Raw genomic sequence first — 20,296 nt, forward strand, 5'->3', positions numbered from 1 at the left:
CAGCAGCATTCCTGCCTCTGCAAATTTTTGGATAAGTTTGAAAATGATAGGTGTTTACTTTTCTCTAAATATTTGGTAGAATTTACCTGTGAAGCCATCTTGTCCTGGACATTTGTTTGCAGGGAATTTTGTTTTTACTATTGATTCAATTTCTTTTCTGGTAATTGGTGTGGTCATATTTTGTATTTTTTTCCAGGTTCAGTCTTGGGAGAGTGTACATTTCTAAGAATTTGTCCATTTCCTTCTAGGTTATATATTTTATTGGCTTATAGTTGTTCTTAGTAATCTGTTATGATCCTTTGTATTTCTGTGGTGTTGTTTGTAACTTCTCATATTACATTTCTAATTTTATTGATTTACGCTCTCTTTTTTTTCTTGATGTGTCTGACTATAGGTTTATCAATTTTATTTATCTTTTCAAAAAGCCATATTTTGGTTTTTTTTATCCTTTCTATTTTTTTTAGTCTCTATTATATGTATGTCTGCTCTCAGTTTTATGATTCCTTTTTATCTACTAGCTTTGGGTTTTTTAGTACTTCTTTTTGCAGTTCCTTTATATGTATGTGTGTGTGTATGTGTATACATATATATGTATATATGCATATATATATATATATAAAATGCACTTAATTTCAAGTGCATTTTAAAACCCCTGTATTTGTAATCTCCTCCCCTCACAGTTACTGTTTTTAACATCTTGTTTTATATCTAACTGTTTTGTGTATCTTCTAACTGCTTATTTTGGATATAGATGATTTTATTACTTTTGTTTTTCAACCTTTGTACTAGCTTTGTGCATGGATGATTTACTACCTTTATTGCATATTTGCCTTTATGGATGAGTTTTTTCCTTCCATAATTTCCATGTTTGTACTTGTGGTCTTTTCTTATTCACTTAGAGAAGTTCCTTTAATATTTCTTGTAAAGCTACTTGGCTGATCTTGCCATCAAATCTGAATGAGAGCCTTGCTAGGTAGACTATTATTGGTTGTAGGTTTTTCCCTGTCATCACTTTATATATATTGTGCCACACTCTTCTGGCCTGCAAGTTTCTGCTGAAAAGTCAGCTAATAGCCCTATGGGAATTCTCTCATTTGTTCCTTGTTGCTTTTCCCTTGTTACTTTTAATATTCTCTCTTTATTTTTAGTCTTTGCCATCTTAGATACAATGTGTCTTGGTATATTTCTCTTGGGTTAATCCTGTATGGGAGTCTCTTGCTTCCTGGACTTGGATGTCTGTTTCCTTTCCCAGGTTAGGGATGTTTTAAGTTGTTATGATTCGAATATATTCTCAGCCCTTTTTCTCCCTCTTCTCCTTCTGGACCCCTATAATGTGAATATTAGTGTGCTTGATGTTGTCCTAGAGGTCTCTTAAATTTCTTTTCATTCTTTTTTCTTTTTTCTGTTCAGTGTTAGTAATTTCTACTACTCTGTGTCACTGATCCATTTATTTGTATCATTTAATATACTGTTGATTCTTTCTAGTGTATTTTTCATTTCAGTTATCATATTCTTCATCTCTTTCTGGCTGTTCTTTATATTTTCTAACTCTTGTTAGAAACTTTTTTAACTTCTTGCTTTGTGCGTCCATTCTTCTCCTGAGTTCTTTCATCATTATTATGATCACTACCCTGAACTCTTTCTCAGGTTCATTGTCTCTCTCCACTTCACTTAGTTTTTCTTTTGGGGCTTTATCTTGTTCCTTCATTTAGAACATGTTCCTCTGTCATCTCATTTTGCCTAATTTGTTTTTTTATTTCTATGTGTCTTGTAGGTTGGTCACGTTTCCCAACCTTGGGGAATTGGCCTTTTATAGGAGATATCCTATGCATCCCAGCAGTGCACTCCCCTCTCATCACCAGGGCTGGATGCTGTAGGGGTGCCCCTATGTGGGCTGCATCATTCTTTCTGTTGTGGTAGGCTGACTACTGTGGGCAGTCTTGTAGGCTTGCTTGTCTCCTGGTGCATGTTGGTTGCCAGGCCCTGCCTTGTGTGGAGGCTGCTGTGGCTGGCTGGTGGGACTGGCTCACAGGGCTGCTTGCTGCAGAACTCCAGTGAGCCCCATAGCTAGTTCTGGTTCACTGGTGGGCAGGGGTGGGGTCCAGGAGACCCCAGGGCTGGTGACACCCCACTGGTGGGTAAATCCAGTTCCTGAGACTAGTCCTGGCCCACTGGCAGGAAGAGCCAAGTCCTGGGGTCTGGCTGTAGGGGCCCAGGTATCCCAGAGTTGGTGTCAGACAACTGTTGGGTGGGGACGATTCCTGACACAGCTGGCTGTGGGGTCAGGGCTGTCTCAAAGCTTGTGTTGGCCTGCTAGTTGGCAGGGCCAGGGCCCAACTGGTCCTGAGCTACTGCTGGCCCACTGTTGGGAGGGCTAGGTCTACAGGTTGCAGGGATGTGATTGTCCTGTGGCTATTGTCTGCCCACTGGTGTGTGAGGCTGGTCGCGAGTCTAGAGCATGCACACTGGAAGTTGGGGCCAGGAATTCTGGGGCTGGTGCCTACCCACATGGGGGTAGAGCTGGGTCCTGGGGTCTCTGGCTGCAGGGCTCTGGGGGCCCCTGGTCTAATTCTTGCACACTGGTGTATGGGGCCAAGTCCGAGTGCCTGGGGGCTCAGGCAGCCCTTCCCCATGCTCCCCGGCCCGGCCACAGTGCAGCTTCCAGCTGGGATGGCCCCCTGGTCCGGTGGAGCCTGCAAGTTGCTGGTGGGGCGGAGCGCCTGCCCGGGGAAGGCGACGGTGTGAGGGGGAGGTGTCTCTGCCCCTGTGTCCCTTCCTCTCGCCCTTCCTCAGACCTTCCCTCTTTGGAGGTCACCTCCCCCATCCCCCAGGAATATGGGTGGGGAGAGAGAATCACAGTCCTGGACTGAGGGGCGAGGACCCCAGGGTCCTACGTGTGTGTGGGGGTGTTGCCACGCTGGGAGTTAGCTTTGGGAAGTCTGGGGTCTGGGTGTTGTGGGAACGACAGGTGGTCTGATTAGGGGGTGGGGCACCCCTGGGGGGGAGGGAGGCCAGTCTGGTGGAGGGCATAGTGCCAGCAGGAGGGGCTGTTAAGCTAGACTCTGGGGTTGTTCCTGACAAGGGCCACAGAAGGCATCGTGGCCCAGGGTGAACCCTGCACCTGCACCACTTGGGGCTTGGTGCTGGTGGGAGGGGCTGCAGTCAGGGAGGGAGGAGCTCACCTGCCTGCCAGCTGGCTGGAGGCAGGGCCCAGACTCAGAGGCTAAGGACTTAGCCAGGATTGGCTGATACTCCCACTGGCCCAGCCTGGTCAGCCCCGTCTCCAGGCCCTGACTCCAGGACCTGTTCAGCTTCTCTGTGGCTGACCATTCTCTCACCCAAGCCTCTTCCCCCTCCCCCCAGCACATCCTCTCCTGCACCAGCTGGCTCCCTGGGTGGCCCTGAGCCTGCATGGCTCCACCCATGCCACCTCATGCCAGCTCCACCACCTGCAATTGGGCCACACCTCCCCCAGCTGTCCCTCCTCTCTGGGCCTCCGCCAGGCCCTCTCCCACCTTCTCATGGGGGCAGGGAGACTCTTCTGCTCCCCACCGCTCCAGCTTAGCCCTCAGCTACCCTTGCCCCTCACCCTCTCTGCCTTCCTTTCTCCTCTCCCCTCATTTCTCAGCTCTGCTCAGGCCCTGACTTCCCTTTGGCTTCACAGCACCCAAGGCTGAGACCCCCGCCATGGCCAGCCCCGGGAAGCCTGGGGCTGGGGAGGCCCAAGAGGAGGAGGGGTGGGACGAGGGGCACGCCCCAGGGCCACCGGCAGCGATGCTGGAGCAGCCCCAGGAGCTGTTTCTGCTGTGCGACAAGGAGGCCAAGGGCTTCATCACCCGCACCCGGCATGACCTGCAGCTGAGCCCCCAGCCCCAAGAGGCCGCCCGCCCCAGGGCTGACCTTGGCTACACAGCCTTGCCATCCTTGCCCAGCCAAGGCCTGCAAAGTGACCTGCCCCTCACGCCCGAACAGCTGGAGGCTGTGTTCAAAAGTCTGGACCAGGCTCACACCGGCTTCCTCACGGCTCGGGAGTTCTGCCTTGGCCTGGGTGAACCCGGCCCCTGAGCCCCACCCCCTACCCCGCTGCTCAGACACCCTCCGCTGGCACATGTGGGACTCTCTGGGGCTCACAGCCCACGTGGGTGGCAGCCCGTGCTTCTCCCTGGCCTCCCTCCGGAGCACAGGCCGGTGTCTGTACACCCAGGCACCACGGGAAGCCCCCCAGATGCTGTGGCATATGTGGAGATGACCTGCTCCCTGAGCCAAACCCAGGTGGGGCTGGGAGCCAGGCATGCCTCATTTTGGCCTGACCCCAGCTGTCACCTCCCATTCCCAGGACAAGAATCGGACCAGAATAAGGAAGAAAAACAGGAAACTGGGCCCAGAGAAAGGGCAGGATATGTGTGTGGAGGGGGTGGGGGGACAGGGGGGGCCTGCGGTGGTAACCCACAGCCCAGTAATCTCTCCCTCCCATGCCCGCAGGGAAGTTGGTGGGTGTGGAGTCCGTCTCGGGTACCCTGCCCTCCCCGGCCCCAGAGGAAACCTTCGAGGCGGGCTGGTCGGATGTGCAAGGCACCGGGGGCTCCCTGGAGGAGGAGGACGAGGAGGAGGAGAGATTCTGCTCTGCGCTGGAGCAGCTGGGGCCGCCCGGGTCCTGGGCGAGTGAGTCGGTGCTGGCCCGGCTCCCAGCGTCCTCATCTGCTCTCTGTCCGCCTGCATGCTGCCTGTCCGTGTCGCCTGCATGTTTGTTCCCAGGCAGGGTCCCTAGGCCAGGTCTGGCCCAGTCCTTCCTTCTCAGCTGCAACTACTGCGTGCCGGGCAGGATTTCCCACAGAATTTGCATTTCAGGAGGCAGCAGTCAGGGCTGCCCCCATCACAGGCACAGCCGTGTGTACACAAGGACACAACCCCATGTACACACACCTGCTGGCCACACAAGCCCCGCACAGGCACAGACCCCCGCAGGGGTGAAAGCCCCCAGGAGAGACATGCCCTGCTTGTGCAAGACTACAGGGGCCTCTGGGGGCTTCTTACCCTGCAGGGTGGGGTGGGGAGTCCCCGCTTCAGCTTCAGCCTCTGCCCTCCCCCGCTCCGCCCCTGCAGGCAGCGGGCAACTCAGACGCTCTGGACCCGACTGCAGCGTGAGCGACCCGAACTGCTGGGCTCCTTCGAGGACGTTCCGATGCGAGCGTCGGCCTGCCTGGAGGAAGCGGCCCGAGAGCGGGAGGGCCTGGAGCAGGCGCTGCGGCGGTGAGGGCTGGGGCGCTGGGGGCGGCCTGAGGGCCAGGTGGAGGGGCTCCGCGAGGTGGTAGAGGCGGGGCCGGGGGCTGTAGTGCTGGCAGGTTCTAAGCAGCTGCCTCACCCCCGGTTTCCCGAAGGCGGGAGAGCGAGCAGGAGAGGGAGGTGCGGTGTCTGTACCAAGAGTTGGAGCAGCAGCTTCGCGAGCGCCAGCGCCTGCGGAGTCAGGTGGGCCCGCAGCGCCGCCCCGCGCCCGGCCCAAGCCCGGACGCGCGGGGGTCCCCGGCCCCGCCTTCTGCGAAGCGGACCCACCCGCGCTAGAGATTTCAGAGGTAGGAAGAGATGTGGAGTTAATGGAAAGTTTATGAAAAACTCTAACAGGAGACTCATGTACCCTTAAGGTTTTGGATCAAGGATTTGCTCTCTTAGCAGAGAATTATAAACCATTCAGAAACAAAACAAAACGAACAAAAAAACCCCGAAAACAAAAAACTCCCTGGTGGACTGTGAAACATGCTAGAGAAAGTGCTCCTGCCTCTGGGACATTAAGTGACCAAACCCAGAATTGCCTTCATGAGCTGGAAGTTGTCACACTAACAAGTATAAGGTGGAGCAGAACCAGGAGCAATTCATTAGAAGCTGAAGGTGGCAAAGTCAAGGATCTGGCCTAAGCAGGGCAGAGAATCCCATAAGCCTCACCGGCAGGTGACCCAGACCTTCTTGTCATCTACCACCATTGCGCTGACGTCTTTCCCTCAGCTCACACATCTGGCCTCAGAAAGCCAAGTAGGTTCTTGGATGGTCATCTTGGTGTGTTGATGTCATAATGTACAGTGGTTGAACTACAGCTCCACCCAAGGTGACCGTGAAAGGCATCACTCAGGGGAAATTCTCCCTTAGAGCAGTGGAATGATCATCTATTTCCATTGTATAGAAAGAGAAGTGGTCCAAGCTAAGAATATATAGACTCAGGGTAGAGGTGTAAAGTTTGGATATTGGTCAGTGTCCTGTGGGGAGAAACATGAGAAGGCCAGGGACCAGGAAATCTGAGGAAGAGGCATATGCATGGAGTTACTAGAGTGGATACAGTGTTTGGTGATCCTCATATTCCATATAAATGTCCACCAGAGAGCATCTACCATGGAAGAGCTGTTAAACAACCAAATAGACAGAATTACTCAGCCAGTTGAGGTCATCCTGCTTTGTTCATCTGCCATGCCAGTGCTGGCACAATGGGCACATGAAAAAAGTGCTGTGTTGGCTGGGATGGAGGAATGCATATGCATAGGCTCCAACATTTCCATGCTGATCTAGGTACCGTTCCTTCCAAATGCCTAACTTACCAGAAACCATTGTGGCCCCCAATATAGCAACATCCCTCAAGAAGATCAGCCAGCCGCTGGTGTCATGTTTGCTGCTATGAACCTCTTATACTCTGAAAGTGGCAGAAATGTATCTTGCCTAATATCAGCATAATTCAGGTATGTGTTATCTTTCCTATCTGCAAGGCCTCAGGTAGCACCAGTATCTGAGGCTGATAGAGTGGTGTATAACATGGCATTGGGCCAGAACTCCACTTTTCAGTAAAAGAAGTGTCATATTGGGCAGTGACTGGTACACTGGTTCTATTCTATTTCACATCAGTGGGAAACTACTAGCTTAATAAACAGATGAAATGGCCTGTTGAAAGTATAATTGAGGTGTCAGTACTATGACCTCCAGAGTGTATCTTCCACCAGAAATCAGTGACCATTATATGGGGCTGTGTCTTCAATAGGTTCAATACCTGAATCCAGGACTTCCCTAAGTGACCCACTTGGGGAATCTGTACTCTATGTCCCCACATACCTGCAATCTATGGGTTTAGAAGTCCTGGTTCTCAGAGGGGAAATGCTCTTACCAGGGAATGCAGCAAGAAGTCTGTTATACATAAAGCCTCAGCAGCGACCCAATCACTTTGGATTCCTTGTCCAAGAGACCACCAGGAAAGAAAAGGAGTCCATGAGAATTGAAGGGGGTAATTGACCCTGTTTTCAGGAAGAGACAGGGTTGCTATTGTGCAATGGGAGCAGGAAAAATTATGTTTGTCATTCAGGTGATCCATAGGTATCAGCTGGTATTCCCTTGCTCAAGTGTGATAGTAAATAGACAAATGCAGCAATGAGGACTGAAAAGGGCATGGTGATGTAAGGTTCATATTCCCCAGGGATATGACTTCTGGATTATCCTCCCGTATTGTCACCTAGAGCAGCAGAGGTATGAGGCAAATGTGAAGGGAACCAAGAGGAGGAAGATGGATATTAGTGTGGCTTTGAGACTAGCTGTAGCCGTTGGAAGTGCAGGTGTCCCATTAACCTTCATTTTTAAAAATTCTCCAGGAAAAGAGAAAAATCCAAATTCTGGCGGGGCTTTCCTCAGAACTTATTATAAAAATAAGTAGTTCTGAGCAGTATAAGAGGTAGCCAGTAACGGATCTACTGTTCACAGCCCAGATCCCACCTATTTCCCTAGCAGTAAGAGTGCTAGTAGCTGACAGCTCTCAACTAAGTCCCTCTCTAGGAAATACCCTTATCTGAAGATAAGTGTCTTATGAAGGTCATATTACTTCCTTGGGGGCAGCCTGTATCCAATGACTATTCATGTAAGGTATAAATTCCAGGCCCCCGACTTAGGGCTTGGGAACTTTGAAGGGACATCACAAACCCCACTTCTCCACAGGATTGGCTAAGGTCTTTTTTTTTGTAACTACATTCAAATTATCTTTCTGTCTGATCTTACTTCCTTCATTCAGTTAATAAGCATTGTGCCTGAGGGCATTCCCCAACAGACTTCTTTCACGCACATCTCCATCTCAGAGTCTGTTTCTTTACCTTTAAATAAGCATTTGAAGATCATGGAAAAACACCTTTTATCAAAAATTCCAAAGCCAAATCAGAGATGGAGAAAACAAAATACATAAGATGAAAACTGACTAAAGGTGGAAATGATTTGGAGAAAATGACATAATCATTTTGGAAATTAAGATTAAATTACAAGATCCTCAAAGGTAAGAGATACTATTATCTTTTAAAGGGTAATTGAAGAGAGGAAAGGAAATGACTAAGAGAATGAATGTGTAAAAAGAATCAGAGGATGATGGTATGGAAAATAAGCAAGGGTTATACACAAACACAAAACTGGAATCCTTGAAAAAGAAAAAAAATAATGGAACAGAAATAGTATTTAAAATAATTCAAGAAAAATTTGCAGAAAAACAGAAGACTTTAACATACAATTTGAAACATTCTTGTGATAATTGTCCCAGAAAAGTGAACTTCAAGATATATCTTAGTAAAAGTATTAGATTTCAAGTTGAAGAAAATTATTGATACCTCCATGTAGAAAGACAGCCTCACTTACAAAGAAAGGAAATCATATAGGCATCTCAACAGCACGTATAAAGCAAGATAACAGTGGATCGATATCTTCTGAGTGGGGGATGGGATTATACAGGAGGAGCTTCAAGATGGCGGAAGAGTAAGACGTGGAGATCACCTTCCTCCCCACAAATACATCAGAAATACATCTACATGTGGAACAGCTCCTACAGAACACCTACTGAACGCTGGCAGAAGACGTCAGACCTCCCAAAAGGCAAGAAACTCCCCACGTACCTGGGTAGGGCAAAAGAAAAAAGAAAAAACAGAGACAAAGAATAGGGACGGGACCTGCACCAGTGGGAGGGAGCTGTGAAGGAGGAAAGGTTTCCACACACTAGGAAGGCCCTTCGCGGGCGGAGACTGCGGGTGGCAGAGTGGGGGAAGCTTCGGAGCCACGGAGAGTGCAGCAACAGGGGTGTGGAGGGCAAAGCGGAGAGATTCCTGCACAGAGGCTCGGCGCCGAGCAGCACTCACCAGCCCGAGAGGCTTGTCTGCTCACCCGCCGGGGCGGGCGGGGCTGGGAGCTGAGGCTCGGGCTTTGGTCGGATCCCAGGGAGAGGACTGGGGCTGGCGGCGTGAACACAGCCTGAAGGGGTTAGTGCGCCACGGCTAGCCGGGAGGAAGTCCGGGAAAAAGTCTGGACCTGCCGAAGAGGCAAGAGACTTTTTCTTGCCTCTTTGCTTCCTGGTGCGCGAGGAGAGGGGATTAAAAGCGCCGCTTAAAGGAGCTCCAGAGACGGGCGCGAGCCGCGGCTGTCAGCGCGCACCCCAGAGACGGGCATGAAACGCTAAGGCTGCTGCTGCCGCCACCAAGAAGCCTGTGTGTGAGCACAGGTCACTCTCCACACCTCCCCTCCCGGGAGCCTGTGCAGCCCGCCACTGCCAGGGTCCCGTGATCCAGGGACAAATTCCCAGGGAGAACACACGGCGCCTCAGGCTGGTGCAATGTCACGCTGGCCTCTGCCGCAGCAGGCTCGCCCTGCATCCGTACCCCTCCCTCCCCCCCGCCTGAGTGAGCCAGAGCCCCCGAATCAGCTGCTCCTTTAACCCTGTCCTGTCTGAGGGAAGAACAGACGCTCTCAGGCGACCTACACACAGAGGCGGGTCCAAATCCAAAGCTGAACCCCGGGAGCTGTGCCAACAAAGAAGAGAAAGGGAAATCTCTCCCAGCAGGTTCAGGAGCAGCGGATTAAATCTCCACAATCAACTTGATGTTCCCTGTATCTGTGGAATACCTGAATAGACAACGAATCATCCCAAATTGAGGAGGTGGACTTTGGGAGCACTGATACTGATACATATATTTTTTCCCCTTTTTCTCTTTTTGTGAGTGTGTATGTGTATGCTTCTGTGTGTGATTTTGTCTGTATAGCTTTGCTTTTACCATTTCTCCTAGGGTTCTATCTGTCCAATTTTTTTTTTTTTTATTACTTAAAAAAATTTTTTTTCCCTAATTTCTTTTTTTTTTATCTAACATTCCTTTTTTTTTTTTTTTTGGATGACCACAACAAAAGCAACAATGGTTGCAATTACCAAACACAAAACACACTCATACTATGTCATAATATTGACATTCAGTCCAGTAATCCTCCACTGTAACAGCTCCTTTACTTTGCAGTGAAAATTGATTTGTATATTTTTTGCCTCTGAGTCCTTGTGGGATTTTTTTTTTTATTCAAACAGAAAGCCACAAAAATTATAATCATCCTCATCAGTTCACTCAGTCCCATTTAATTAATTTTTTTTCATCTTGATCTTTTGTTAGCACTTTTATGAATTCATCAGTTTTCCATTAGAGTTCTGAAAATGCTTATTCATTCAGTTCAGCAGTATAGTCAGTTACCAGAAACCTGTACTTGTCAGAGTCTTTTCCATGAAATTCTTGAAGATGAAACCCTTTTATAGGAACTTTTTGCAAAAGCATCAGAGTACACCCAGAACTGTCTGTAAATGACAAAACACTTAAAAATGACCACAGTTAAAGATTTGATGAAAGTTCATAATAATGCAATTGACAAGGAAATTTAGTTATTTCTGAGATATACATTTTAAAGTAATAACTAGAATTATGACATAACATTATACCAGAACATATAAGATTTTTAGAAATTTCATGTAATGTCTGAAACATTTATATTAACATATTTCCATACAAATAACCCAAAGAAAGTTTAGTATTAGTTGTTTATTTGTTGTTTGTTGGGTTTTTTATACTGCAGGTTCTTATTAGTCATCAGTTTTATACACATCAGTGTATACATGTCAATCCCAATCGCCCAGTTCAGCACATAATAACTTTATTTTATTTTACTTTATTTTATTTTATTTTATCTTCTCTTCTATTTTCTTTCTTTTTTGTCTCCCTTTTATTTTGAGCTGTGTGGAGGACAGGCTCTTGGTGCTCCAGCCAGGCATCAGGGCTGTGCCACTGAGGTGGGAGAGCCAAGTTCAGGACACTGGTCCACAAGAGACCTCCCAGCTCCACGTAATATCAAACGGCAAAAATCTCCCAGAGATCTCCATCTCAACGCCAAGACCCAGCTCCACTCAATGACCAACAAGCTACAGTGCAGGACACCCTATGCCAAACAACTAGCAAGACAGGAACACAACCCCATCCATTAGCAGAGAGACTGCCTAAAATCATAATAAGGCCACAGACACCCCAAAACACACCACCAGACGTGGACCTGCCCACCAGAAAGACAAGATCCAGCCTCATCCACCAGAACACAGGCACTAGTCCCCTCCACCAGGAAGCCTACACAACCTGCTGAACCAACCTTAGCCACTGGGGAGAGACACCAAAAACAATGGAAACTACGAACCTGCAGCCTGCAAAAAGGAGACCCCAAACACAGTAAGTTAAGCAAAATGAGAAGACAGAGAAACACACAGCAGATGAAGGAGGAGGTAAAAACCCACCAGTCCTAACAAATGAAGAGGAAATAGGCAGTCTACCTGAAAAAGAATTCAGAATAATGATAGAAAAGATGATCCAAAGTCTTAGAAATAGAATGGAGAAAATACAAGAAACGTTTAACAAGGACCTAGAAGAACTAAAGAGCAAACAAACAGAGATGAACAACACAATAAATGAAATTTAAAATTCTCTAGAAGGGATCAATAGCAGAATAACTGAGGCAGAAGAACGGATAAGTGACCTGGAAGATAAAATAGTGGAAATAACTACTGCAGAGCAGAATAAAGAAAAAAGAATGAAAAGAATTGAGGACAGTCTCAGAGACCTCTGGGACAACATTAAATGCACCAACATTCGAATTATAGGGGTCCCAGAAGAAGAAGAGAAAAAGAAAGGGACTGAGAAAATATTTGAAGAGATTAGAGTTGAAAACTTCCCTAACATGGGAAAAGAAATAGTTAATCAAGTCCAGGAAATGCAGAGAGTCCCATACAGGATAAATCCAAGGAGAAACAGACCAAGACACATATTAATCAAACTATCAAAAATTAAATACAAAGAACAAATATTAAAATCAACAAGGGAGAAACAACAAGTAACACATAAGGGAATCCCCATAAGGTTAACAGCTGATCTTTCAACAGAAACTCTGCAAGCCAGAAGGGAGTGGCAGGACATATTTAAAGTGATGAAGGAGAAAAACCTACAACCAAGATTACTCTACCCAGCAAAGATCTCATTCAGATTTGACGGAGAAAATAAAAGCTTTACAGACAGACAAAAGCTAAGAGAATTCAGCACCACCAAACCAGCTTTACAACAAATGCTAAAGGACCTTTTCTAGGAAGGAAACACAAGAGAAGGAAAAGACCTACAATAATAAACCCAAAACAATTAAGAAAATGGTAATAGGAACATACATATCAATAATTACCTTAAATGTATATGGATTAAATGCTCCAACCAAAACACACAGACTGGCTGAATGGATACAAAAACAAGACCCATATACATGCTGTCTACAAGAGACCCATTTCAGACCTAGGGACACATACAGACTGAAAGTGAGGGGATGGAAAAAGATATTCCATGCAAATGGAAATCAAAAGAAAGCTGGAGTAGCAATTCTCATATCAGACAACACAGACTTTAAAACAAAGACTATTACAAGAGACAAAGAAGGACACTACATAATGATCAAGGGATCAATCCAAGAAGAAGATATAACAATTGTAAATATTTATGCACCCAAAATGGGAGCACACCAATACATAAGGCAAATACTAACAGCCATAAAAGGGGAAATCAACAGTAACACAATCATAGTAGGGGACTTTAACACCCCACTTTCACCAATGGACATTTCATCCAAAATGAAAATAAATAAGGAAACACAAGCTTTAAATGATACATTAAACAAGATGGACTTAATTGATATTTATAGGACATTTCATCCAAAAACAACAGAATACACATTCTTCTCAAGTGCTCATGGAACATTCTCCAGGATAGATCATACCTTGGGTCACAAATCAAGCCTTGGTAAATTTAAGAAAATTGAAACCGTATCAAGTATCTTTTCTGACCACAATGCTATGAGACTAGATATCAATTACAGGAAAAAATGTGTAAGAAATACAAACACATGGAGGCTAAACGACACACTACTTAATAACCAAGAGATGACTGAAGAAATCAAAGAGGAAATCAAAAAATACCTAGAAACAAGTGACAATGAAAACACAATGACCGAAAACCTATGGGATGCAGCAAAAGCAGTTCTAAGAGGGAAGTTTATAGCTATACAAGCCTACCTTAAGAAATAAGAAACATCTCGGGCTTCTCTGGTGGCGCAGTGGTTGAGAATCTGCCTGCCAATGCAGAGGATACGGGTTCGAGCCCTGGTCTGGGAAGATCCCACATGCCACGGAGCAACTGGGCCCATGAGCCACAATTACTGAGCCTGCGTGTCTGGAGCCTGTGCTCCGCAACAAGAGAGGCCACGATAATGAGAGGCCCATGCACCACGATGAAGAATGGCCCCCACTTGCCGCAACTAGAGAAAGCCCTCACACAGAAACAAAGACCCAACACAGCCATAAAAATAAATAAATAAATAAACCCAAAGTTTAAAAAAAAAAATTAAAAAAAAAAGAAAGAAACATCTCAAGTAAACAACCTAACCTTACACCTAAAGCAATTATAGAAAGAAGAACAAAAAACCCCAAAAGTAAGCAGAAGGAAAGAAATAAAGATCAGATCAGAAATAAATGAAAAAGAAATGAAGGAAAGGATAGCAAAGATCAATAAAACTAAAAGGTGGTTCTTTGAGAAGATAAACAAAATTGATAAACCATTAGCCAGACTTATCAAGAAAAAAAGGGAGAAGACTCAAATCAATAGAATTAGAAATGAAAAAGGAGAAGTAACAACTGACACTGCAGAAATACAAAGGATCATGAGAGATTACTACAAGCAACTATATGCCAATAAAATGGACAACCTGAATGAAACAGACGCACTCTTAGAAATGCACAACATTCTGAGACTGAACCAGGAAGAAATAGAAAATATGAACAGACCAATCACAAGCACTGAAATTGAAACTGTGAATAAAAATCTTCCAACAAACAAAAGCCCAGGACCAGATGGCTTCACAGGCAAATTCTATCAAACATTTAGAGAAGAGCTAACACCTATCCTTCTCAAACTCTTCCAAAATATAGCAGAAGGTGGAACACTCCGAAACTCATTCTGCAAGGCCACCATTGCTCTGATACCAAAACCAGACAAAGATGTCACAAAGAAAGAAAACTACAGGCCAATATCACTGATGAACATAGATGCAAAAATCCTCAACAAAATACTAGCAAACAGAATCCAACAGCACATTAAAGGATAATACACCATGATCAAGTGGGGTTTATCCCAGGAATGCAAGGATTCTTCGATATATGCAAATCAATCAACGTGATGCACCATATTAACAAATTGAAAGAGAGAAACCATATGATCATCTCAATAGATTCAGAGAAAGCTTTCGACAAAATTCAACACCCATTTATGATAAAAACCCTGCAGAAAGTAGGCATAGAGGGAACTTTCCTCAACATAATAAAGGCCATATATGACCAACCTACAGAAAACATCATCCTCAATGGTGAAAAATTGAAACAATTTCCACTAAGATCAAGAACAATACAAGGATGTCTACTCTCACCATTATTATTCAACATAGTTTTGGAAGTCCTAGCCACGGTAATCAGAGAAGAAAAATTAATAAAAAGAATACAAATTGGAAAAGAAGAAGTAAAACTGTCACTGTTTGCAGATGACATGATACTATACATAGAGAATCCTAAAGATTCCACCAGAAAACTACTAGAGCTAATCAATGAATTTGGTAAAGTAGCAGGATACAAAATTAATGCACAGAAATCTCTTGCATTCCTATACACTAATGATGAAGAATCTGAAAGCGAAATTAAGAAAACACTCCCATTTACCATTGCAACAAAAAGAATAAAATATCTAGGAATAAACCTACCTAAGGAGACAAAGGACCTGTATGCAGAAAATTATGACACTGATGAAAGAAATTAAAGATGATACAAATAGATGGAGAGATATACCACGTTCTTGGATTGGAAGAATCAACATTGTGAAAATGACCATACTACCCAAAGCAATCTACAGATTCAATGCAATCCCTATCAACCTACCACTGGCATTTTTCACAGACGTAGAACAAAAAATTTCACAATTTGTATGGAAACACAAAAGACCCCGAATAGCCAAAGCAATCTTGAGAAAGAAAAACGGAGCTGGAGGAATCAGGCTCCCTGACTGCAGACTATACTACAAAGCTACAGTAATCAAGACAGTATGGTACTGGCACAAAACCAGAAATATAGGTCAATGGAACAGGATAGAAGGCCCAGAGATAAACCCACGCACATATGGTCACCTTATCTTTGATAAAGGAGGCAAACATATACAGTGGAGAAAAGGCAGCCTCTTCAATAAGTGGTGCTGGGAAAACTGGACAGCTACATGTAAAAGAATGAAATTAGAACACTCCCTAACACCATACACAAAAATAAACTCAAAATGGATTACAGATCTAAATGTAAGGCCAGACACCATCAAACTCTTAGAGGAAAACATAGGCAGAACACTCTATGACATAAATCACAGCAAGATCCTTTTTGACCCACCTCCTAGAGAAATGGAAATAAAAACGAAAATAAACAAATGGGACCTAATGAAACTTAAAAGCCTTTGCACAGCAAAGGAAACCATAAAGAAGACGGAAAGACAACCCTCAGAATAGGAGAAAATATTTGCAAATGAAGCAACTGACAAAGGATTAATCTCCAAAACATACAAGCAACATACATACATGCAGCTCAATATCAAAAAAACAAAACATACATGCAGCTCAATATCAAAAAAACAAAACATACATGCAGCTCAATATCAAAAAAACAAACAACCCAATCAAAAAATGGGCAGAAGACCTAAATAGACATTTCTCCAAAGAAGATATACAGATTGCCAACAAACACATGAAAGAATGCTCAACATCATTAATCATTAGACAAATGCAAATCAAAACTACAATGAGATATCATCTCACACCGGTCAGAATGGCCATCATCAAAAAATCTACAAGCAATAAGTGTTGGAGAGAGTGTGGAGAAAAGGGAACCCTCTTGCACTGTTGATGGGAATGTAAATTGATACAGCCACTATGGTGAACAGTATGGAGGTTCCTTAAAAAACTAAACATAGAACTACCATATGACCCAGCCATCCCACTACTGGGCATACACCCTGAGAAAACCATAATTCAAAAAGAGTCATGTACCAAACTGTTCATTGCAGCTCTATTAACAATAGCCAGGACATGGAAGCAACCTAAGTGTCCATCAACAGATGAATGGATAAAGAAGATGTGGCACATATATACAATGGAATATTACTCAACCATAAAAAGGAACAAAAGTGAGTTATTTGTAGTGAGGTGGATGGACCTAGAGACTGTCATACAGAGTGAAGTAAGTCAGAAAGAGAAAAACAAATACCGTATGCTAACACATATATGTGGAATCTAAAAAAAAAGAAAGATAATGGTCAGAAGAACCTAGGGGCAAGACGGGAATAAAGATGCAGACCTACTAGAGAATGGACGTGAGGATATGGGGAGGGGGAAGGGTAAGCTGGGACAAAGTGAGAGAGTGGCATGGACATATATACACTACCAAACATAAAATAGATAGCTAGTGGGAAACAGCCGCATAGCACAGGGAGATCAACTCTGTGCTTTGTGACCACCTAGAGGGATGGGATAGGGAGGGTGGGAGGGAGGGAGATGTAAGAGGGTGGGAGATGGAAGAGGGAAGAGATATGGAGACATATGTATATGTATAACTGATTCACTTTGTTATATAGCAGAAACTGACACACCATTGTAAAGCAATTATACTCTAATAAAGATGTTAAAAAAATAGATAACAGTGGATCACTATTTTCAATAAATTCAAGGAAAAGAGGATTTTATATCTATTTAAGCTATATTTTCCAATTAATATGTGTAGAAAAAATCAGGGAAATAGAAAATTGCTATGAAAGTACAATGTAATAATTGCTATAGGCAAGATCCACTGATGCAAAACTTAAAGGAGAAACAAGATATTTTATAGTCTGAAAATACCTCTACCAAATATTTATTAATTCCTGAGGTGGTGTTAACATATTTTCATAGATTTTTTGATTCTCCTCCTTCCAGGCGATAGAGCATAGTATCTTGTGTTCCTGATCTTAGTGGAAATGCTTTTAGCTTTTCACCATTGAATATGATGTAAGCTGTGGGCTTAGCATTTATGGCTTTTATTATGTTGAGGTATGTAACCGCTATACCCACTTTCTGGAGAGTTTTTTTTTATAAATTGATGTTGAATTTTTTCAGAAGGTTTTTCTGAATGTATTGAGATGATCATATGATTTTTATTCTTCAATTTTTTTGCTGTGGTGTATCACATTGATTGACTTGCAGATATTGAACCATCCTTGCATATTTGGGATAAATCCCACTTGATCATGGTGTATGATTCTTTTAATGTATTGTTGAATTTGGTTTGCTAATATTTCTTTGAAGATTTTTCTGCCTGTATGTTCATCATTGATATTGACCTGTAATTTTCTTTTTTGTGATATAGTTTTCTGGTTTTGATATCAGGGTAATCCTGGCAATGTAAAATGAGTTTGGAAGCTTTCCTTCCTCTGTAATTTTTTAGAATAATTTGAGAAGAATGGGTGTTAACTCTTCTCTAAATGTTTGGTCTAATTCATCTGTGAAGCTATCTGGTCCTGGACTTTGTTGAGAGTTTCTTTTTCTTTTTTTAACTGATTCAATTTCTGTACTGGTAATTGGTCTGTTCATATTTTCTGTTTCTTCCTGGTTCTGTCTTGGGAGATTGTACATTTCTAGGCATTTATCCTTTTCTTCTAGATTTTCCATTTTATTGGCATATAGTTGTTCATAATAATCTCTTATGATCTTTTGTAATTCTGTGGTGTTGATTGTCACTTCTTCTTTTTCATTTCTGGTTCATTGATTCAGGCCCTCTCTCTTTTTCTCTTGATGAGTCTAGCTAAAGGTTTAACAGTTTTGTTTATCTTTTCAAAGAACCAGTTTTTAGTTTCATTGATCTTTTCTATTTTTTTTCTTTTAGTCTCTATTTCATTTATTTCTGCTCTGATCTGTATGATTTCATTCCTTCTAGTAACTTTGGTTTTTGTTTGTTCCTTTTTTCTAGTTCCTTTAGGTGTAAGGATGGGTTGTTTATCTGAGATTTTTCTTACTTCCTGAGGTAAGCTTGTTTCGCCATAAACTTTCCTCTAATAACTGCTTTTGCTGCATCCCATAGATTTTGGATCACTGTGTTTTCATTTTCATTTTTTCCTGTTTTTTAAAATTTCTTCTTTGATTTCATCATTGATCCATTGATTGTTTAGTAGCATGTTGTTTAGCTTCCACATGTTTGCGTTTTCTGGAGGGATTTTTTTCTCATTATTGATTTCTAGTCTCATAGCATTGTGGTCAGAATGCTTGATATGATTTCAACTTTCTTAAATTTCCTGAGGCTTGTTTTGTGCCCTACCATGTATGATGTATCCTGGAGAATGTTCTAAGTGTACTTGAAACAATGTGTTTTCTTCTGTTATGGGATGGATTGTTCTATATACATATCTATTAAGTTCATTCAGTCTAATGTGTCCTTTAAGGCCAGTGTTTCCTTACTGATTTTCTGTCTGGATGATCCGTCCATTGATGTAAGTGGAGTGTTAATGTCCCCTACTATTATTGTGTTATTACCAATATCTCCCTTTATGTTCACCAATATTTGCTTTATGTATTGAGGTGCTCCTATATTGGGTGCATACATATTTACAATTGTTGTATCTTCTTGGATTGATCCCTTGATCATTATGTTATGTACTTCTTTGTCTCCTATTACAGTCCTTGTTTTAAAGTCTATTTTGTCTGATATAAGTATTGCTACCCTAACTTAATTTTGATTTCCATTTGCATGGAATAACTTTTTCATCCTTTCATTTTCAGTCGCTGTGTGTCTTTAGATCTGAAGGGAGTGTCTTGTAGGCAGTATAAATATGGGTGTTGTTTTTGTATCCCTTCAGCCATTTTAAATCTTTGGATTAGAGCATTTGGTCCTTTAACATTTAAAGTAATTCTTGATAGTATGTACTTACTGCTGTTTTGTTAATTGTTTCAGGGTTGTTTTTGTACTTCATTTTTGTTCCTTTCTTCTTTTGTTTTCTTCCCTTATGATTTGATGACTGTTTTTGGTGTTATGTTTGGATTCCTTTCTATTTTTGTGTGTTGTATCTATTATGATTCTTGGTTTGTGGTTACCATGAGGTTTATATGTAGCAATTTATATAGGGGTATAGGTCTTGATTATACCACAACTCTGCCCCTGTTACCTACCTCTATGTGGTTCCTTCTTTATATCTTTAGTTGTAGTAGATATTTTCTGGTAGATTCTGGTCTTTCTCATCATGTTCTGTAAATAGATGTAATTTTGATGTGTCTGTGAGAAGAGGTGAGTTCAGGGTTTTTGTACTCTGCCATGTTGGCGCAGGTAACCTATTGTCTCTGTTTGAAGTTTAAATATACTTTAAGAAATTATGTGTGGTAGCCAAGTTGACAACAGGTGGACTTGTGATGGTTAATTTTTTGTGTCAAGTTGACATGGCCTAGGGATGCCCAGATATCCAGTTAACATTATTTTTGTGTGTGTCTGTGAGGGTGTTTCTAGAACAGATTAGTATTGAACTAGTGGACTAAGTAAAGTTGATTGCAGCACCCTTTGTGGGTGGGTGTCATCTCATCCATTCTGGGCTTGAATGGAACAGAAAGGCAGAGGAAGGCTGATTGATCAGGAACATGAATCTTATTTTGCCCTCCATGCTCTTATTTCTCAGGATTTCATACATGTAGTGGAATATATACCATTGGCTCTCCAATTTCAAGCCTAAAACTACCATCAGCTTTCCTGGATCTCCACCTTGCCGATAGCAGATCATGGGTCTTCTAAGCCTCCATTATAAGGTGAGTCACATCTAATAATACAAGTCTTTAGATATAGGTGTAGATATGGTTATGGAGGTACATGTAGATGTAGATTTAT

General features: G+C 43.2%; 1 protein-coding gene and 1 pseudogene across 2 annotated transcripts in view; both read left to right on the forward strand.

Moving 5' to 3' along the window:
- The first annotated feature begins 4,440 nt into the window (after nucleotides 1–4,440).
- LOC309660090 (EF-hand calcium-binding domain-containing protein 4A-like) lies at nucleotides 4,441–5,561 on the forward strand (annotated as a pseudogene). The gene is made up of 3 exons (XR_014268370.1): nucleotides 4,441–4,662; nucleotides 5,104–5,250; nucleotides 5,379–5,561. The product of XR_014268370.1 is annotated as an EF-hand calcium-binding domain-containing protein 4A-like (transcript).
- Nucleotides 5,562–5,585: 24 nt separating this feature from the next.
- The window catches only part of GABRR3 (gamma-aminobutyric acid type A receptor subunit rho3), a 190,856-nt gene continuing 176,145 nt past the window's right edge, over nucleotides 5,586–20,296 (forward strand). Inside the window, exons 1-2 of the mRNA XM_082460486.1 lie at nucleotides 5,586–6,719; nucleotides 20,091–20,217. The gene's annotated coding sequence lies outside the window, so the exon portion shown is untranslated. The remainder of the gene's footprint in view (nucleotides 6,720–20,090; nucleotides 20,218–20,296) is intronic.

Source organism: Balaenoptera physalus (assembly GCF_965194825.1).
Source record: "Balaenoptera physalus genome assembly, chromosome: 4".
In the NCBI taxonomy this organism is placed as follows: domain Eukaryota; kingdom Metazoa; phylum Chordata; class Mammalia; order Artiodactyla; family Balaenopteridae; genus Balaenoptera; species Balaenoptera physalus.